Here is an 18007-nt window from a genome sequence, read left to right as displayed (position 1 = left end):
TCTTTCTATCTATTTTTCTACATGTTTAAAGATGAAATTAAGTGCAAGGCAAGGCTTCTTGAAAACAAAATAATTTTATTTCTTCCTTCTAATTCAGTGTTCCTTACTTAAATTACTGTTCTTCGAAAGTTCTCACTTTGCTTCTTCTTCCAATGATTTTTTTCCTCTTCCTTTTATAATTGAACTTCTTTCACCATCAGCCCTCCTAAAAATAATAATAATAATAATAAAAAAATCTCCCCAAGTTCTTCTACTTTACAGCAAACATTCATAGATATTTATTTCTTACTTTCTCCACATCCCAGAGCTCTATTTCTTCACCAGGTCTTCAAGCTGCATTTGCACACATTTATAGATGTGTTTAGCAACTCTGGTGGGCCTGGTACCTCTGCAGTATCATAGTTTAAAAACATAAAATCTCCTTATCTGCATTTCTAAGATTATGCTACTTGAAGCACCCTTGTGACTTTGGTTACCTTCGGGAATCCCTCCTCCACTGAAAACTGGGTCACTTGACTGCTGTGATGCACACTTAGTTGTCCTTTCTCAACCTAAAAATGAATGTTCTAGACAGCATCATGGTCTGCATGTTAGCTAGAACATTTCTGCTGGTCCAGTCCCAATACTGTCTGGCCTTTTCTGGATAGCTGTTCTTGGACAAAATTAATGAAAAAAAATCTTTCAGATATGATTATCCCAGAGCCATTAAGCATTATTGATAAATATATTTGCATTCACTTGCCAGACATGTCTTTAAACTAACCAGGTAACTTAACTTAGACATAGGCTGCTTCTCTTTATATTAAGTACGTGGCTCTCTCCATGAGTAGAAACTGTGTTGGTCAGCTCCTCACAGTTCCTAGAAAGCAGAGGACTTAAGGCCCTGCTCCTTAAAACCTGAGGGGAATGGAAGCATAAGATAATGTCTCTCTCCTTTTTTTTTATTTATTATTATTTATTTTTTATTTTATTGTTATTTCAATCAGAATGCAGGTCAGAAGAAATTATCAGCCTTTGTTTTCTTCTCCTCAACAGAAGGTTTTTGGATAGTTTATCCTGCAGTGCATTACACAGTTGAGAATCATAACATTTTATATATTTTTGTCTTGATATTGCACTCTTTTCTAGTAGTAATACTCCTTTTAGACACTGTCAAGGACAAAATACTGAGCTAGAGTGACTTACTTCAGTTACTGGGTCTGACTGAGGAGACCACTTGTACAGTCTGTCCATATGCAAGCATTCAAGCAGTACCAGAGGAACAAAAATTTAAAAACAGCTGGTTGGAGTTGCTGGTGTAATATCGGTGCCTCCTGGACAACCAGAGAACTTGTTTTTTGCAGCACTTGATGGTTTTCAGGAGACCACTAGATCTATTTGTACTTTGGAGCTTAGAAGCTTAGTGTATTTGACAAACAACACAAGGTTTTGGTAAAAAAAAAAAAAAAAAACGAAAAAACAAAAAACACTGCTGCAATTTATAGGGATTCACATACTTCCTCTCTGTTATGGGGCAGATGCATCTTCATACAAAATGTGTAAGGTAAGACTTCAAAATCTGCAGCACAAATTTTCTTGAAATTTCTATTCAGAAAATCACTTTCCAATACAACAGATCAGTGAATCTCCCAGACCAAATAGAGTCTGTGAAGCCTTCACAGGAGATTGCGTAATGGGGTCATCTTGTAGTGTATTGTGGGTGAATTTTGTTATCAGACTTTTCCCACCAGAGTTCTACATCCATAAACAGAATTCTGGAATTTCTGCTCTGATCTTTAATACAGAGAAGCTGCAATAATAAAGCTTTCTTTACAACACCAAATGTTTAAACTATTCTGAGCTGTTCTAGTATTCAAATATATGTATCTCAGTTACTAGGGTTGCAAGAAGTTTGTGTGTATACATTTACATGTTCATTCAGAGAAGAATAAGAGAAACTTGATGAAGAGGAGTTTGATTTACAAAGAATAAACTGTAATTCATGTTTTGAAGTCTGAAAATAATACCTGAAGCTTAATTGTCACAGTAGTCTTCCTTCTTCACCCTTGTTGCACACATCTGGCAGGCAGGTGTATGTTCTCAAAATCTGGGTTTTCCCAATACGTCTCAGATCAATCTTTCAGGATATTTAATCACTGTCAGTATAGTCAGGCTCCATATCATCCTCAAAGCAAAATGCTATGGTTATTATCTGGTATTTAGTTTTTACATCAGCTTTGAAGAATGCTCAATATATTGAACGTAGGCAATGTCTCTTCTTGATGTCCACAGCATCCATAACATATCCTCAGAGTAAACACTAGATGGTGGAAAAGTCAAGTTTAGAATAGGATTTATTAGAGATGCCTAAGCATTTTTTTTTTTCTCTCTGCATTCTTCAATTGTTTTTATTTATTTGGTAAATTAAATGGTAATAATAAATTTTAACTGTAAATTAACCTTTTATTTTTCTTGTTTCTCCCTCTACTACTTTCATGCATTTAACAACATTAGGTACAATGCAGAGTGAGGCTTTATTGCTGATTTTCATAATTTGGACACAACTTCTAGCATATATGTAATGCCGTCAGATGCAAGTGGTCATATGAGGAATTGGTTGGTTGCATGCACACACACACACAAATCTGCCAAAATTGTCTTCTGACACCATTTAAATTAATGGAGTTTCCATAGGATAAACTCAAATATGTTAAAAAATCAGGTACGTCATTATAAATCTAGAAAACAGTTGCATTGATGAAAAAAAAATATATATATATGTACTGCCTGCTCTGTTATTCTAGCTACTTCTGTGAGAGGCTGCTCCATATACATGAGTGTGTTTATCCACACAAGCTTTGGATTTCCTCTTTGCCTGTGACTTCTGTGTAAACATCAAAAAACTACACATATAATTATTTGCCTGCATGAAGATCTATCAGTGAACTCAACATTTTAATTAAGTAGGTTTGTGTGGAAATCCCACACATATGGAGGCTCAGTGAAAAACACACACAGTTTGAAGTTTAATTGAGCTCATTAATACTCTTTAGCAAGTTCAGTGCTTCCAGCTGTTTACAGAACAAGGGCTCAGATTAACCAAAGAGTTAAACATCAACTAAACAATTCATGCTTTACCAGAGAATTAAGTGTTATTGGAGTGAAAATGTCTTTTACTAGCTGAATCTGGAAGCAAACAGTACTACAGTGACAGGTTATATATAGTCAGGCTTTGTACTGCACAGTACTGGAGATCAAAATTACGTTGTACCTATTTATACTACACCTCTAGTAATGTTGTTATTAATAGGCACATATTTCCCAAATAACAATTCATAAATTGTATTACCCTTGCAAGACCTGTTTATGTTTGGTCAATCTTTTATCATTATCTTGTTCCAGTTTCACAAATGGGGGTTACATTAAGAACACTTTGAAATAAAGTAGCCTGAAATTTTCATCCTTTAAAAAAGGTATGTATATTTTTATTCCTCTATAGCAAAACAATCCACTCTTTTCTTTTACCAAGTTATTGCTCCATGAGCTGCTATTTTTTATCAACAGGTCCAGTTCTTTGGATTGTAACTCAGCTGAACCCTCTGACTGGTAGGTCAGATAGATCTTAGATCTAACTATCTTAAACTTCTGTTTTTCATTGTTCCTTAAATTTTTGGTAAATAAGACCATTCCCACTGTATTTCCACCTACTATGTCACACATTCTACAGCATTTTTGGACTCTTTCTCTCAGTCTCTCTCTCTCTTTTTTTTTTTTTAATGCTTTTGTTAATTTAAGTCTTCTGATATACAACTGATAAATTTTCCTTAATATTTACACAAAGAGAAACAGTCTTGGCTATCTTCCAAATATTTTTCCCATAGTGATAAGGTAATATCTACTTTTATGTCCTTTCCTATTTCTCCATAAAGGCAGCCTTGTTTTCTAGTTTCATAATTATTCATTACACAGAAAGATCAGGCCCTTTAAGATGGCCTTTCCTGTAGTTTGAATTTCTGTCCTTCTTGCACGAGACTACGTATTACCAACTGGAAATACAGTCCAAACTGGTGTACTGATAAGTCCCATGAATGCTTTGATGTTCCACTTTCTGAGATGTTATCATTGCAGAGTAATTGGCCAGTAGCTGAATGTTGGTTTTGTTGTTTTGTTTTCCTTAGTGTCATATGCTGACATAATTACAAAAAAATCTTGAATGTTTTTCATAGATGTAAGAAAGGAAGGAAAGAAAGGAAGGAAAAGACCTGCCAGTTCTGTGTAACAAATTTCACTACACAAGTTGAATCTTTTTTTTTTTTTTTTTAGATATTACACAAAATCAGGAGTGAAAGAAATGCATAGTTAAAATTCATTGTGTTTCAGTGTTCATCTGCATTTATCTGGGGTCACCATGATAACATAACAGGGACTCAGACATAGAAAAAGGAACCTAAAGTGGTTGAAGAGGAACAGATGAGCCAGAGGAATACAGAGACACTGTCTGAGTATGAAGGGATGGTGCTAAGAAAGCCAAAGCACACCTGAAGCTGACTCTGGCAGAGGACATAAAGGACAAGAAGAGAGGTTTCTATGGGTACATCAGAAGATAAAGGAAGACTGGAGAAAATGTAGGCCAGCTGCTGAGTGGAGCAGGGACCTGGGACAACGACATGGAAGAGGCCAAGGTATTCAATGCTTTCTTCCCCTCAGTCTTTATTAGCAAGATAGGCCTTCAGGCATGCCAGGCCCCTGAGATCAGTGAAAGTCTAGAGAAAGGAAAACCTACCCTATTTGGAGGACATTCAGGTTAAGAAACATCTAAACAGATTGGACACATGTAAGTCCATGAGACCTGATGAGATGTGCCTGTGCATGGTGAGGTATCCAGCTGACATCACAAGGACACTTTGAAAAGTTGTTGTGACTGGGAGAGTTCATGTGGACTAGAAGAAGGCAGGTGTCACTCTAATATTGAGGAAGTCCAGGAAAGAGGATAAGGGAAACTACAGGTCAGTCAGCCTTACATTGGTCCATGGAAGGGTAATGGAGCAAATAATCCTGGAAACCATTCCCAAACATATTAAGGATTAAAAGGTGATTCAGAGTAGTCAGCATGTATTTTTGAAGGAGAAATCATGCTTGACCAATCTGATAGCTTTCTACAATGAGGTGACTGGCTTGGTGGATGAGGAGGAAGCAGTAGATATTTACCTTGACTCTGGCAAGACTTATGACCCTGGCATCCACACAGACAGAGCAATGAAATACCAGCTATATTAATGGACACTGAGGTGGACTGAAAAGTGGCTGAATTGCCATGTTACAAGGACTGTAATTAGTGACACATACTTCAGCTGAGGCCAGTCACTGCTGGTGACCCTTCAGAGCTGATAGTGAGGCCACTCCTGCTTAATATATTTGTTAATGACCTGGAGGATAGGGTAGAACACAACCTCTGCAGAACTGGGAGGAGAGATTTATACACCAGGGTGGTGTGCTGCCTTTCAAAGGTACCTGGACAGGATGGAGAAATGGGGTGACGTGAACCTCATGAAGTTCATCAAAAGTCCCTGCACCTGGGAAGTGTGTAGACCACAAGTGGCAGGGTCTCGGCAACAGGAGGTTGCAGGGGTGGCTGGTGCAGGAGTGAGCCAGCACTGCTCTGTGCCAGTCACAGCCAGTTGGAACCAGAGCACCTGGCATGCACCAAGGCCTTGGGCATTCAGAGGATCCCAGGGGATCCAGGGGGCATTTAGGAAACCAGCAGCCACAATGGTGGGGTGGGAGTGAGCCATACATACATGCACCCCTGAAGGTCTAAGGCCAGAGTAAATAAATAAATAACAATATAAAGCAAGGTGGAGCAAACAGGAACATAAACACTGAGTGTCAAACAAAAACCCTTATGTGAATGACCCCAAAAAGCAGCGAACATAGAGAACGCTGAGGCTAGGAAGAAAGATGTTTACCTACATTTGTTTCTTCCATTTTCTATGTTATCTTTTTATCAATACCAAATAAAAGATTAGGAGTTTGTGTTAATTAGCAAAAAGTTAAATTAAGAAAATATTCACCACAGTAAGGCTGTTTTGCCAGAGGCAGGGATAAGCAGACTATCAGAAAATGATCTGTGGCTCCTTGAGGACAACAAGGTGGCCATGAACTAGCAATGCACCCTTGCAGCAAAGAAGGCCAAGCATTGGGTCTGCATTAGAAAAGTGTTGCCAGCAGGCTGAGGAGGATGATCCTTCTCTTCTACTTAACACTGTTGAGACACATCTGGATTACTGGAACCAGTCCTGTGCACCCTGGTATGTGACATACTGGAGTGGGTCCAGCAGAGGGCAAGAAGATGATTAAGGGATTGAAGGATCTCTCATATGAGGAGAGGGTGGGACACCCAGGACTGTTCAGTTTGGAGAAAATAAGCCTATTGAGAATCTTATAAATGGGTACAATTACCTGTTTGGGGGAGTGGATAAAGATGACTGAGCCAGACTCTTCTTAGTGGTGTCCAGCTGCAGGACAAGAGGCAGTAGACACATACTGAAACACAGAAAATTCTATTTAAATATAAGAAAATATATTTTTTATTTTATTTATTTAATTTAATTAATTAATTAATTTATTTAGTGTGGGAGAAGTCAAATATAGGGACTGGTGGGCCAGAGAGGCTGTGGCATCTCCATCCTTGGAGACATTCAAAACTTGACTGGCTATATCTATGAGAAACTGGCTCCAGATGTCTCTGCTCTGAGGCAGGGGTACCAGACAAGCTGATCTAGAGGTATCATCAGTGATTCTATGTATTTGTTATTCATTCGCACCCATCACAATCTAGGTATATTTCAACTACCACAATAGAAGATATGGCTAGATGAATAATTTGTCAACACTATAAGATCTATTATAAAGCCACTGTGGATGATTTTCTAGTAACAGTTGAAGGGTCCTATGTGAACAAACAGGAAATCCTCACCAAACTGTGTGCCTGCTATAGCTGCCAGATTTGATCGCTGCAAGGAATAAAGAAGGAAAACAAACAAACAAACAAACAAACAAACTTTTAGGTATTTCCCTACAGTACCACAGCATGTCTGAAGCAACTTTGGTCCAACACTCGCAGAATGGGGCAGTCAGCAGCAGCCACTGTAACAGAAGCTACACTGCTCTTATCTCACTAACTCCATTTTAAGAAAAGCAAGTTGAGAAAGTGCCATGCAACAACTTGGTGTCATAATAGGTAAGACTAAAGCAGTATCAGTCTATACTGATGCATCAAAACAGTGTCTCCAAGAAGCACTTTCTAAGACACTGTTGAGTCAATTAGATATCAAAACTGACATCTGAAACATGAACAGGTATATGAGGATGATTTTGTTTGCTGAGAAAACAAATGCGTCTGATTAAGAACTGGTTATTGCACACACTGAAAAATCTACTACTTATCACAGAGGCTAGATGAATCATTGCAAATCATACTGAAATTTTTTAAAGAACAGTGTTTAAGTGCCATGTGCAGTTGCTCACATATCACAAAAGCAGTCAAGTAATAAATAAGCAAGACAAATCACGAACTAAGAATTAAAAAGAGTTGTTATCCTGGTGTGCAAGTGACTTTGCAAAAATGTTCCTTCAAGATGGGAAAAAACATATTTCTTGATTACACCTGCACTAATCAAATAAAATACTTTGTACCAGCAACAAAGCACTGCCTCCTTTAAATTCTTAATATATATCCTACTACACATAACTTTATCTCTAAGATAAGGTGTCTCTTGAAACCAATAAAAGAAACTTCCAAGGGAAAAAAATAAAAAAATAAAAAGGACTATATTTTTATTATATTAATGTTATTAATCATAGGATCGTTGCATTTAAACTACATATCAGATTTTGTTGCTGTCTTTTGTCCCAGTGGAAACTATATATTCCTTCAGAAAAAGTTGTGTAACAGGTACATGCTGAATATCACTAACAGATTTTACAAGAGTTTGAAAATGGTAAAAGAGCAGTAGATAAATGTGTAGCCCTGACAGCAATGTAAGACACAATAAACAACCTAAGATATTACTGAAATAAAAGGTCACCATACAATATGGCAGACACAAACTCTATTAGAAAATCATTGACTTTATACTGAACTTTTCAAGAAACAGAGACAATGTCAGAGACAACAGTGTCCTATCAGGGAACATGTTTTTGCTGATACTTTTCAATGAACCTTTACCATGACCAATTACTGCATCAGCTCTCAATCAGCTCAGTCACAGAACCTAAGTGAATCTCTTTCATCTCTATGATAAACACTTTATTGTAATTTGAAACATGATGTCATATGCCTACCAACCATAAATGCTATCAGTCCCAATGACAACAATGCTCGATTTTGTGATTTTCTTTAGGTTACACATGAAAAAGGCAAAATCTGAGGTAGGTCCTGAGGATTAAATGTTAAAAATAAATCACAATTCTCAGCAGAAAATCAACAAACTAATGTTATAGGTGGTGTATTTATATGCTGTTATTCAACATCTGAATTTGCATGCTTATTGGCAATAACAGGACTTGCAAAGAAGTTAGGTACTGCACTGAATAACTGCTAGTATTATTTAAGCCACCATTATGGGTGAAGTAAATCAATTAATACACATTTAGTTTGTGCATGTGCCAGACAGAGTGAGTGATCACAATGAAAGGAGAAAGCATAACAGATTGAAAACACAAGACCGATGGAAATTACAAAGATTTCTTGTCACCTTCTTTTTAAGGTACCATCTAAAAAGTAGTGGTGTCTAAATTACCAGGAATTTGAAATTCACTAATCAATTTTTTAGTGCAAGATTAGAAACAACTGCTGTTCCCACATACACATCTGTTGGTGTAGAATCCAGCTGGCTAACCTAGAGATACCTGACCATTGTAAAAGTATAGAAAAGTATAGACACATATGAATGTGGGAAAATACAACCCCAGGGACACCTATTGGACTCTTGAAAGTGTCAGGTAACATTGAGAAATTGAGAACCTGGTCAAGACTGAAAAAAAAAAAAAAAAGTATTTAAGTATTTGTCCAAATTGGAAATAGTAATAATAATTGTTTGGTAGTGGAGATGAAAATAAAAGAAAAAAAAATGATGATAGCAAACTGAGAAATTGTCTGCACTAGTCTTAATAAACAGTCACATGAGAACAAGGGAAGTGACTGCACTCCCAGCTCTGCCTCATGTCTATGTGACTGCCAGGTGGACAGCCTGTAAATCTTCTGAATGCAGAAGATGAAGATAGTCACACAAGCTGTCAAGCCTAGATATATGAGACATTTCAAATGCTTTTCCCAATTTTCTGTCCAAACAGGCAATGTGATCTTTAGAGAGATTTCTGGATGCTCCTCAAATATTCTTCCAAGCAGTTGGGACAAGCAGTCCAGGATTCCTGGTGAAGCCAGAATGAGCAAAGGATTTATTTAACTGAGAGAAGAAAAACATGGCAGGCTTTGTACCTTTGGTTTGCCATTTTGATTCAGTGTTTTGTACTATTTCATTCTAATCTACTAAAATAGGATGTTGTGTGTTGAGAAGTGTTGTCTGTGTCATTGCAAACCTTTACTCATGACAAAATGTTTTGAAAAATAAGTCTACTGGGGTCCAAACCAGGTCATGAAATCACATTGACATACAGAGGTGCATATGTCAAAGTGGCTTTAGAAAGTTTTCTTCTCAGCCAAGTTCAATGCACTTCTCAGCCAAGTTCAATGCAATATTGCAAAAAAAAAAAAAAAAAGGAGACTCATCTTCACAAGGAAAGCTGCATCAATTTCAGAGACATTATTCACCCTGAGGATATATCAGGGTCCTGTATAAATGTAGCAACTTCTGCTTGGATTTCCTCAAGAGCTGTTTTGGGTGTCCATACTGGCTGGACCTAACATAGGAAATTGATTTCTGGCAAGCCATTTGTTTTAACCACAACTATATGGCCAAGCCAAGTCAAGTGTAAATTTTTCCAATCCAACAAATCATTTTTTAATTTTGAAATAACGGGAGGAAAATTCATCTTATGAAACTGATGGAGGTGAGGAGAAATATTGACTCCTGAGTCCCTCATTTGTTTAGACCACACAAACGCAAATGTATTTTACAGCTGTTCAATCACGACTTTCTGTATCTCATATTTCAGATTTAATATAATCAATTTCATACAATTATATCTGGTGGAATGTATTAATTTCTTCCAGAACATACATTGTAGACTTTAATCAATAGATAACTATTACTAGGACATCAATTATATCTAAGGCAGATCTATATAAATGGTACTTACTTTGTGCTTTCAGTAAAAAAGTTGAACACCAAGAGAAAATGAGGAAAGTGGGTGGAGACTTACACTGTCAAGGTACTTTTTATAGCTGGAGTTCCCTTAGGGGAGTATTCTTTTAATTTTTATCCCAGGAAGCAATTGAAATGTATTTATTCAAGTCACCTTTCACGTCTGGTCCCTCATTCAAGAAGATTTCATGATTTAATATTATTGCTTTTACTGTTTAATGATAGCATAAATCTTTTTTTGCTTCCCCATTCCCCACACCCATAAACTATGCCTATATTTGTCCATTCCTTGGTTGATCAGTTGGGTTGGATGGGAATTTTATTGAGTCTATGATGCTTGAGCAGATTTGTGAGGATAAGTTCTTCATAAGAAAAGTTCACCCAGCAGAGATACAGGAATTAACTACAGAAAAGGGCAGCTTTAGACACTCTCTTGTCCTTCTCCCTCCTCTTCCCCTCAAATATGTATTTATTTTTCTATTAGTACCTACCTCAGTACCAAAGATAAAAAGCTTCTGGTTTCATTTACTCTGGTAATTGCTTCTTGTAAATGATCCTTATGAAAAAATCTTGAAGAAATAAAAAGGTGAGAAATTAGCATCAGTTTGCTACACTGACTAGCATTCTGTAGTAGTGACTTCTGAAATCTCGTATTTCAATCTGAATGAGATCTGTAGACCTCTTTTCAGGACTCTATGAAAGATGACTACAAAAAGGAAGTTCAGCCATGTATTGTCTCCAATGATTGTAGAGAAAGTTCCACAACTCTTCATTCCTCATTCACTCTTTTTCTCCTGAATTGCCATGGAATTCTCCTAAATCTTTTTTAAGAAATCTTTTGATAGGACGGCAGAGGTCTGCAAATTTAACACTGTCATCCAAATGGCTTTTGCTGAAGAATTAGCAATTATTTCTGAAGATAATTTTCCCCTTAGATCAACAAAAAATGTCCTGTAAGCATCTTTGATGGAGATCTCACTGCAGTAAAGCAAGCTGTGAGAAGAACCTTTGTTTTCTGGCAGTTGTATTTTGTTTTGTTTTGGTTTGGTTTGTTTTGGTTTGGTTTGTTTTGTTTTGGTTTGGTTTGGTTTGGTTTGGTGTGGTTTGGTTTGGTTTGGTTTGGTTTGTTCAGTATGGTCTTCTTCCAGGTTTGGGAGCCACTGGTTACCTTAAGTCACAGAATTATCTCTGATTCTAGGTCCAGAGAATCCAATAAAAGGGAGCAATGCAAAATTAGTGGGCTTCTCAAAAAGTTGTGGTCAGGGACTTTTTTAGGTCTTGCAATACAAAGCCCTAGCTATTAAAAACCAGAAGACAGATGAAATAGATGATCTTTGCTTCTTCCTAAAAATAAAAATATTTTTTTACTTCTACAAAGTCAAAAATATTTTGAGTTCATAGACAGAAAAGAATTAGAAATAGAATTGTTCCTGCAAAACAGAAACAATCCATATAAATGATCCTCTGTCCACACTAAAGGACTTGGATCTCAGTGTGTGATCCATGAATTGCAAAGCATGGAAAGCTCAGACAGTGACAGAAAACTTACTCCTACCTGCAGGGACAGACGTGTTAATGGCAACACTGTGTGAAGAGGCAGCCAAGCAGCCTGGGCCTCTCAGACAGTGCTGTCGCTTGCCAAGCTCAAGGAATGGCTGAAGGTGTTCAGAATGAACTTAGAGCCAGAATGAAGAATGGTAACTACTTGCCTTGTTTCTAGATGAGTCTACAGGAGTATGTTTATTTAATTTATTTCAGCTTACTTTCATATGAGAAATACAGATTTGAAAGAAAGCAGTTGGAATATTTTTGGTCCTGATATCCCTTGACAGTCTATGCAAAAGTGATGTACTTATATGTGTAAATATGTGTGGTTGATAGTTTCCTACAAGAAAATTGAATTAGTCATGTAAATGAATGAAGATTTGTATATACCATAAATAATCAGCATCAGGAAGCTTGCACGTTCTCATTTTACAGAAAAGTACTTGCTTCAGAAGTAGACTTCTCTTCTTGAACTTCTCTATAAACCAATAAGCTGCCCAAATAACAGAGTACAAGGATTTACTTTTTTTTCATATTTTCTCTTTATTTGGCAACCTCTACAACAACATCAGCAAAGTACTTCACTGTATGATTGATGACACTAAAGTCTTCGCAAAGAAACTTCAATTATGTGTGTCTTCAGTAGCAGAAAACTGATAAACCAAATCCTTGAAATCTGTTGTTTAGAAACAAAGGGTCAGTAGAAGATAACAAAAAGAGTAAAGTAAATGAATGTTTATTAAATTAAAATAAAACCATTCACAGAAAATTGCAGTCCTGTTTCCAACAGTAAAGGAAAATGAGTAGTCATTTCAATGATGGAGGGCAAATCCTCTATTCATACAGAAACTTCTTGGCTGATACCATCTAAAATGGAAAAAAGGATTAGGCAAATTAAAGCATATAGACTTTCCATGTGTTTTCAGAGCCAAGATATAAACTTTGTTTAGGGAAAATACAGTTTTTAATCAACATGTGAAGTAATTTCCTATGTTAAAGCCACTATAGGAAAATTGACACTGACATTAATCACGAAACTCTGTTTTGGGTCACTGTCTCTGATTGTAGTGTGAATTGTTAGAATTTGCTTTCAGGGCATCATATTCTTCTTGAAAAGTTAGGGAAATCCAGAGTTGGAGGTAGTTATAATGCCAAGCCAGGCACACAGTGCTATCATGTCTTGCTTTTCAGATGGCATAAAATGTATGCTGGAAAGTTTGGTGTGAACCTAAGGGATTATAGCCTACATCAATCTCAGTTCACAGTTTGAATAAGGACTCAGCAATCAGCTTTCAGTCCATCTTCTGTCCAGTGCTTGACATGACAAACCCACTGTATCAATCCCACCCTAGTCTACTGCGTATTCATAGAAATTATCGCACGCAGGATTTACAACATACACCCAGTGCAGACAGCACAGTCCACCCTCACTGAAAATATGATTTATTGTGTTCTGAAGTAGCCTGAGTGTCCTATAAGCTATAATCTACCCTTACTACCCTTACTCTACTCCTGTATTAATGAAAGTTATTGGTGACCCTCTGTATTTAATTAGGCCTTGCTGCAGAACACTGGGATAGTAAAAGTGTACATGAATTCCAAAGTCAACTCATGGAAGAAAAATTTATCAAGGTCCATTACATTTAAAGACAAAATATTAGGCTCAGGGAATTATTGAAACTCAAATTGTTGGGTGTTGAGAGAGCATTTTGAGGCATATCACAATATTCTTTCTTTTACTTACATTTTTCTGGACACTTTTAGCCACTAAGACAGAACTGGATTAAATGGGCCTTAGGACCTAATATCATTATTCTTTCTTCTTAAATTCATGTTTAATGTGCTTAAAAACAAGAGCTTCCCTATTCCTGAATACTTTATCTTTCCTGAATTTATCTTTAAAAAGATGAGTACTGTGGCTGCCTGGAAAGGGCAGTCAATGATGTTTTGTTCAAACAATATTTTTCAGCATAGCAAGGAACAGGAGAGGAACCTAGAGAAGCACAAAAGTCAAAGTTTTTTTTGTATGTTTTTTTGTTTGATTGTTTATTTTTATTTTATAAATATTAGTATCATTGTTATCATCATTATGCAAGTATTGATTTTATAGCATGTTCTACCTCCATATTGATGTTCATGACAGAGTTCTAGAGACACAAAGGACATCTCCTGAAGGTTTCTGTCATTCAATTGAAATGCATGCTACAAAGTCTAAGCTCTCACTGATCTTTTGCCTCTGTTAAAAGTCAAAGTTCTCCTAAAAAGAATGATATTTCTAACCATATTTTACTTCCTGTTCAAGTCCTGTGCCTGCTTCTGTCTGAATGTTCCTGAGCTTTGTTGTCTTATTCATCCATAGAAGTCAAAGGGAGGGAAAAAAATAATTTGATATATTTTTTCTCAGATACCTGCACAAAGAAAGAAATAGATGTCAGTGCACTGTTTCAGTGTGCTGCCTGGTGAATGATTCCTGCATTGTGACATCTCATGTGATAAATTTAACAGATGACATTATGACCTATAAACCTAGTAGTAACTCTTACCATTTACTCCTAGTTAGTTGAATTGTGATACCAAACATTTAGATTGTTAGGATTAGGAGAAATGAACTGCACCCTAAACAAGATTTATGCTAATTTATCTACATTTAAAATGCTACACATAGCTATGAACAGAGGCATGAACATGTATGTATCTCATACATGTGCTAATCTTGAGGTAAATAGTGGCAGAACATACTTCCTTGAAGCTTCCTACCACTTTATGAGCATAATGATTTACATAAATCATGGACATAAATTGGTCTTGTGGATCTTGGACATGAACTTATTCTCCTTACTTCTTTTGGTCTTGCTACAGACAGGTGCCAAATTATTATTATTATTATTATTATTGTTATTGTTATTGTTATTGTTATTGTTATTGTTATTGTTATTATTATGTTTTAGATGTATTATAAAACCAAAGAGTAAGTTGTTATTTCCATTTTCTTGAATATATTCCCTCTGGATAGTTTTATTTTCATGTATTTGTTCACTGGAAAGCATACACATTTTCACCACACACGACTACTTCCAATTGCAGGAGCACTTAAGAATTGGTTATTGTAGTCATCACCTATCTTAACTTACATTTTAGTTTAGTATCAGTTGAATCTTAGCTTGCTAAACCATTCTAGTGTTTCTAGTAAAATTGAGCTGTTGTTTCACTGAACGGTCTCAGAAGCTGTGTTTGGACCTTCTTTTCTGTGTTTCTAATCATGCTGAAGATGCAGGAGTTGATCAGCATTAATGTACAATTGATGTATTTATTCCAAACTAATATATAATTCATCCAAGTTCTTCCCTTTGTGTTATTATATCTATTTCATTATATTAAAAGTTTTTCAAACACTAATAACAATCTTTTGATGCTACACAAATCTCTGCAGCATTTGTTCTATAAGCCCAGTCTCTGTTTAGATGAATGCTACTGTGAAGTTTTTCTTCCAGAAGTTATATGCAATATCAATACCTTCCTGTTCCCTCCTCATATGCCCTTTTAGCTAAGAAAGCTGAGCATTTGGATACTGCATTTGATTTGTCTTTCCACAGCATGATACATAACAGCAGTCTTGAATATTATTGTTGTACATGTATCTTTAAATGTCTGTTAGTTGTTCTGTTTGTTCTTTTCTGTTTCACTGGAATGAGATAACCAGATTTTTTACCAGATTGTGATATCACAGGTTTTTAAAAAGCCTCTTTTTCACCCACAGAAATGTTCACTGCTTGAAAGACTGATTTTATGCACCTGTAGATTTTTTATTACCTACATTCTACTACAAGACTCAAAATCTGATGAACTCACTGAACCCACTGAGCATTCCACCAAGCAGAGCAATAAACTATCTTCTGTATCCATGCCCTACCAATTCCCCATAGAGCTGGAGTTACTCATCTTTCACCTTATTCTTTCATTTTTATAAATAACAGCCAAATCTTGCAGCCCTTATTTTATATTGGGTCTGTATATCAAGTGCTCATGAAAGCAGAAAGCACAGCAGTAAGATAGGACAGCTCCAGCCAAGGCACTAAGTTACATTTCAGGCAGTTCTCTCTATCTTCAGAGCCTTTTACAAGCTTACAGACATAATGTGCACATTAACATAGGAGCATTCTCAAAAAGGCAGAAGCATTTTGTCTGTACTTTTGTGAATAATCTTGTGTAATAGTCTTTGACTCTTACTCATTAATCAGATGTGTAATTTCTCCAAAAACAATGAACACCTTGCTCCTAGACTCAGTAAACTTGATAAAGAAGATGTTCAAAAATGGCTATATCAAGAAATATGACTTTCCCTGCTTCAAGGTTAGATAATTTCTATATTTTAAAACACTTAGTTATTCTAGGACTTTCTGGTTTTCTTGGGAAGGGTACCAGTTCACCAGTTCACCTTTCCTTATTCAACCAACATTCTGAAGATTAATGTGTTTATCACAGGTTCAAACTAGCTTAATCATTTTGCTTTAGAGACCTTAATAAAAGAACTTAATTAAAGAAGGCTTTTCAGGGGCTGTCTTGAAGTTGGTAGATTGGATAGCTTATCATAATTTTAAGAAACATGGGGTAAATGCTTTACATATCTCATTTATGCCCTCTATTTAAAGTTTGTTCAAAATAAATGTAGGATTTGATTAATTTGGTTAGGAAAACTTTTATGCCAAAATTAAAGAAACTTATACCAATGTCCATATAAATTAAAGAATATTAGTGTCTTCTTTGATTTATCTGCAGATGCATTTAAAGCTGCTAATTAAGTCATTAGACTTAATCTTGAGTGTATGAAACTTCAGATCCCTGAGATTGTTAAAAGTTTGGGTTGGGACAGAAAATAAATAAATAAATAAATAAATAAATTACTGTCTCTCCATCGGTATTAGCTTGAAACAGGAAACAAATCAGTTTCAGACAAAATAGTAATTTGAATCAGATCAAATTATGATTGCTGAAAGGTATGTGTGTTCAAGAGTTTCAGAGACCAACAAGAATGCAAAGATAAACTCATAAAACTTATAACTGCTCTTTGCATGAGACTTCTAGCAAAGTTTTTCTAATTTAATTGTGAGAAGAGTATTATTTTTCTGGTTTTACTTGGAAAACTGGGGCATTGATATATGATAAGTATAAGATCATTCTCTAGAATAGATGCATCAGCTGCATTTCCTCCTATATAACCAATTAGCTTTATTTCTGCTGACTGCTTTATTGCTTTGTATAGATTATACATGCATTTGCTCTGTATGTATAGAGACCAAAGAGCATCAACACTTTCCATGACAATCATAACAGTTTTCTGGGGGCATTCTTTCCAGATGAGCAGGTTGCACTAACTTCTGCCTTGTCCATCACACTGTCAGTACCCTTCCTGCTCCACTAGCAGTGGAGCACTGGCAGTTTTCTCCTCCAGGACATTGTAACATACACAATGGTCCTGATTCATGAGACCAAAACAACAGCTTACTATTTTTGGCATTCATTACATTATGGCATCATGGGATCTTGACATCTGATGGGCAAAGCAATATTGAACCAACTGCCTTGTGGTCAGGCAATACAATCACAGCCTGAAAAAAAGAGGCAAGTGTAATACCAATCAATCATAGAATCATAGAATATCCTGAGTTGGAAGGGACCCTTAAGGATCATCAAGTCCAACTCTTGACACCGCACAGGTCTACCCAAAAGTTCAGACCACGTGACTAAGTGCACAGTCCAATCTCTTCTTAAATTCAGACAGGCTCGGTGCAGTGACCACTTCCCTGGGGAGCCTGTTCCAGTGCGCAACCACCCTCTCTGTGAAGAACCCCCTCCTTATGTCAAGCCTAAATTTCCCCTGCCTCAGCTACTAATCAAGTAACAATAGTCAAGGTAATTCAACTTTAAATGTGTTTTTGTATAACTTTCTCAGGTTGGAAAGGATGTTGAAGATTTTCTAGCTCCAACCCCCCTAATGTCCTTAGTCAGGTGTTTTTATTTTTATTTTTGTTTTCAGAATTAGACCAAATTTAATTTTATATATTTTGGTGAGAATATTTCCTATTTTAAACAGGGGTCCACAAAAAAAGACCTAGACATTGGGAATCGTGTTTTCAATTTGAATCACTGCGTCAGCTCCA

The 18007-nt window shown here is 36.3% G+C and overlaps 1 long non-coding RNA gene across 2 annotated transcripts; it reads left to right on the top strand.

The window, feature by feature from the left end:
• The first annotated feature begins 2948 nt into the window (after positions 1-2948).
• LOC137851181 (uncharacterized) lies at positions 2949-7684 on the top strand. 2 transcript variants are annotated; one of them, XR_011093048.1, is made up of 4 exons: positions 2949-3193; positions 3382-3452; positions 3544-3585; positions 4303-7684. It is a non-coding gene; the product is annotated as an uncharacterized lncRNA (long non-coding RNA). The 2 variants fall into 2 exon arrangements; XR_011093046.1 differs by having other exon boundaries at positions 2954-3452.
• The last annotated feature ends 10323 nt before the right edge of the window (positions 7685-18007 follow it).

This window comes from Anas acuta, chromosome 2, assembly GCF_963932015.1.
Source record: "Anas acuta chromosome 2, bAnaAcu1.1, whole genome shotgun sequence".
NCBI lineage: Eukaryota > Metazoa > Chordata > Aves > Anseriformes > Anatidae > Anas > Anas acuta.
The sequence above is the reverse complement of the archived record's forward strand: the minus strand, read 5'-3'. Positions and strand labels throughout refer to the sequence as shown.